The sequence below is a fragment of the Cebus imitator genome, unplaced genomic scaffold (genome assembly GCF_001604975.1).
Source record: "Cebus imitator isolate Cc_AM_T3 unplaced genomic scaffold, Cebus_imitator-1.0 Scaffold0, whole genome shotgun sequence".
Classification (NCBI taxonomy): domain Eukaryota; kingdom Metazoa; phylum Chordata; class Mammalia; order Primates; family Cebidae; genus Cebus; species Cebus imitator.
In genome coordinates this window covers 5,438,185-5,442,636 of record NW_016107315.1, presented here as the reverse complement: position 1 = coordinate 5,442,636, position 4,452 = coordinate 5,438,185, and the positions used below count along the sequence as shown (strand labels likewise).

Here is a 4,452-nt window from a genome sequence, read left to right as displayed (position 1 = left end):
AGAGACAGAGACAGAGACAGACAGAGAGAGATTTCTCCTGCTGCACACAGATCATTTTTATATATATAAAGTGGATAATCTATGTTGTTTAAACTATGTCTGAAGATTTACAGAAAAAAAAGACTGCCAAAAAGTACCAGCTATGTCACTGAATTGTACACATTGTACATTCAAACATAGTTAAAACGGGAAACTATGTTACATACATTTTATCACATACATACAAAAACTAACAAAAAGTACTAGCTACTCACAGGGGCCATGGCTGCCTGCCCCCTTCCAAGGCCCTGCAGTCACTGCATAAGAAACCTTGAATGCCTTGAAGTCTCACAGCTCATGTGTGAAAGAAAGTTGATACAGGTTTCCCAAATAGGACAACAATCCTAAAAATTGAAATGACATGTGATGAGTGCTGAAACTGAAAGAAACTTACCTATGTTGTTAGCAATAACAGGCTGGGTACCATGGTACATGTATAATCCAGCACTTTAAAAGGCCAAGGCAGGAGGAACGCTAGAGGTCAGGAGTTCAAGACCAGCCTCAGCAATACAGAAAGACCCTATCTCTACAAAAAAAATTAGCAAGTTGTGGTGGTACACATCTGTAGGCCTAGCTACTCGGAAGGGTGAGGCAGGAGGATCTCTTGAGCCCAGGAGTTTGAGGCTGCAGTGATCTCTGATTATACCACTGAGCTTTAGCCTTCGTGACTGAGACCCTATGTCAAACAAACAAACAAATAAATAAATAAAAGATGGGATCAACTATCCTGAGGAGTGACTATTGTGACCCTTCTGTTCTCTCTACAGAAAGTTTTAACACTGTTATTATAGAAAGAGGTGGTCAGGCCAGGTGCAGTGGCTCAGGCTTGTAATCTTAGCACTTTGGGAGGCACATCGCTTAAACTCAGGAGTTCAAGACCAGCCTGAGCAATATGGCAAAACCCCATCTCTACTAAAAATACAAAAACTAGCCAGGCATGGTGGCACAGGTTTGTAGTCCCAGCTATTTGGGGGACTGAAGCAGGAGAATAGCTTGAACCTGGGAGGTCAAGGCTGCAGGGAGGTGAGATCATGCCACTGCACTCCAGCCTGGGTGACAAAGTGAGACTATCCCCCAAAAAAATAAAAAAGAAAGAGGTGGTCAAACTGCTGTCCCAAAATGTAGGGATATAAGTACTGTAGAAGTAACTTCCACATTTTGAAATGTGTAATTTTGGTGATTTTTTTTCAATCTAAACATTCACTTTCTTACCTAATTTGTTTTCATACTTGTACATTCTTTTTTTTTTTTGAGATAGAGTTTCATTCTTGTTGCCCAGGGTGAAGTGCAATGGCATGATCTCAGGTGATCCACCCACCACTTCGACCTCCCAAAGTGCTGGGATTACAAGCATGACCCACCGTGCCCAGCCTCGTATTTGTACATTCTTTTGTTTAAAGATGGCATTCATAATTACATGTATAATTACAAATTATTTGCTACATATTTTTAATTATTATTAATTTATTAATTTATTTATTTTTTGAGATGGAGTGTCACTCTGTTGCCCAGGTTGGATTGTAGCGGCATGATCTCGGCTCACTACAACGTCCACTTCCCAGGTTCAGGTGATTCTCCTGCCTCAGCCTGCCAAGTAGTTGGAACTACAGGCTCAAAACACCACACCCAGCTAATTTTGTATTTTTTAGTAGAAACGAGGTTTAATCACATTGGACAGGTTGGTCCAGTACTCCTGACCTTATGATCTGCCCGCCTCAGCCTCCCAAAGTGCTGGGATTACAAGTGTGAGCCACCGCGCCCAGCTTAAATTATTTTATATAAGCTATGGACACCACAAAACCTGCCCTATACTAGATGGTAAGATCATGATTCCCCTCTTTTCAGTTTTATGAATGTTTCAAACTTCTTATAATATCCTCCAACTCTGAGCACACATTACCTTTATAACTGAAAGAGAAAATACAGGGAGAAGAGGAGGATCCAAGATTGAAACAGGAAAACACAGATGGCTGCCTAGCTCTTGATGGTTTTAAATCCATCTAGAAACAAACACTGATGCAACCCACCCTTGTACTCAGACCTTCACTCTAAGTGAGAATAACAACCACAACACATACTGTCCTTAAAATGTATACAAGGCGCTAGAAGGTAGGAGCCCTCAAAAGCATTTCATTCTGGTTTTAATCAAGAAGAAACCACAGGTTTTAACTGGAGTGATTTCATGAAAGTCATACAATAATGTAGTTCCTTTCCCTAAAACAGAAGGTTCTGTTCCAAAAATCTGGACAAGCTTTTCCATAAGAGACACAGTAGCCTCCCAGCTGCTTCTCCTTTCTAGAACCACCAGCAGGACCACACTGCCCTATCTCTTTGCCTCGTCTAATCAGATTTCTGGAATGACAGACTACAGGGCTCCAAGGTAAGGGGAACATGGACGAAGGAACTTTCAGTCTACACAGAAATATCTTTATCACCAGCCAGGGCAAGATGGAGAGACCCTGTTTCTACCAAAAATTTAAAAAATTAGCCAGGCGCAATGGCATGTACCTGTGATCCCAGCTACTTGGGAGGCTGAGGTGGGAGTGTCACTGGAGCCTGGGAGGTCAAGGCTGCAGTGAGCCATGATCACACCAGTGTACTCCAGCCTGTGTGCCAGAGCGAGACCCTGTCTCAAAAAAAAATAATAAATAATAATAATAATAAAGAAATACGTTTATCAGAATAACCTGCTAAAATTATAAAGAATTTTAGCAATTTTAAAAGCTTCTAGCTCAAACAATGATTGATTCTAAAGTGTCATTATGTCCCCTTTATCAATATATCAAACTTTGTTTTAAGAGATGGGGGCTTACTATGCTGCCCAGGCTGGCCTTGAACTCCTGGCCTCAAGTGATCCTTCTGTCTCGGCCTCTCCAAGTGCTAGAAACCAAGGGTCATCTGGCCAAATTTTCTTCAAATAGCTAAATGTATTCCATACATATCCTGAGAGTTTTCAGTCTTCTTTGAAAAGCCAGTTACCCCTCTCTTAAGGACAATTCTCATTCTCCAGTCTCCCACCACGTTGGAAGAAACATAACTCAATAGGAACACAGAGAAGCAACTCTCTCAGACTAAAGCCAAAATTGCTCAGAGGTCTCAATCTGTGAGAGATTTTTGCTACCTCAAGTTACAGGTTCTCTCATATGCCAATAAGTAATGGCCCCACAGGACCAGTGTGGTGGCTCACACCTGTAATCCTAGCACTTTGGAGGCCAAGGCAGGAGGACTGTTTGAGCCCAGGAGTTTGGTAACAACCCTAGCAACATAGTGAGACCTTGTCTTTACAAAAAATAGCCAGGCATGGTAGTACATGCCTGTTGTCCCAGCTACTGAGGAGGGAGAGGTGGAGGGATCACTTGAGACCAGAAAACAGAGGTTGCAATGAGCCAAGATCGTACCACCACATTCCAGCCTGGGAGACAGAGCAAGACTCTGTCTCAAACAAACAAACAAAAAAAGTAATGGTCCAATTAGCTTCAGACAAGATGACACGTTTCCTGCCAGTGGGCAATGTTTAACCCATTTAGCTCTTAAGCTCACTGCCAAACCCAAATGACACATAAATTCATCCTCTGAAATAAAGGGTGCCAAAAGTGATTCAGTACCAATGGGCAGCCACAGAGGCAGGGTATCCCTGACCTGCCCAGGCAAGCACTCATGAGTGTTGGATTTGCTGGAGCAGGGACACAAGAGTGCCCTATGCTGCACCAGTTCCTGTGACCAAGGGAACTCTGACAATTTCCTCTGGGTCCTTTCAACATCTCACTTAGACAAACACTCCCCACAAGGATCTGCAAACTATTCCAGGTTCATGGCAGCAATCTAGCAGCTTGTATCACCCAACCCATTCTGCCTGAGTACAGTCAGTGTTCTTCCAGATCAGCCCAGAAAAGAATGAGATACAACTGTGAGAAAATTCTTAAGACTGCACCAATCACAGCACTATGTCCTAATAAAGAGACACTTGCCAATTATCCTTCAGAAGTCCTGAGATAGCTCTCCAAAATAAGACACAGCAAAATATTTTTAAATTTTTGTTGGGGAAATCAAGTTCAACTGCATTCATAGTTCCAAAGCAAAGGTCACACTGATCTCTTCAGAATCACCCAGCTTGTGAGGAAGGCAGTGGATTCAGTCAACCAAGATGACATTTGAGGCCAGGCATGGAGGCTTAAAACAAAAAAAATGTTTTAAAAATTAGCCAGGCTTGGTGGCATGCGCCTATAGTCCTAACTACTCAGAAGGCTGAGGCAGGAGGATCACTTGAGCACAGAAGGTTGAGGTTATTGTGAGCTATGAGACTCACTGTAGCCTGGGTGACAGAATGAGACCCTGTCTCTAAAAAAAATAAAAATAAAGTAAGATTGCATTTCAAGACCAGCAGTGAAGGCCAGCAAGCTACTTCCAGTTTTT

General features: G+C 42.4%; 1 protein-coding gene across 7 annotated transcripts in view; it reads right to left on the bottom strand.

Moving 5' to 3' along the window:
• Nucleotides 1-4,452, bottom strand: part of IP6K2 (inositol hexakisphosphate kinase 2) — a 34,727-nt gene that overhangs the window by 18,888 nt on the left and 11,387 nt on the right. The gene's annotated exons all lie outside the window — the stretch shown is intronic.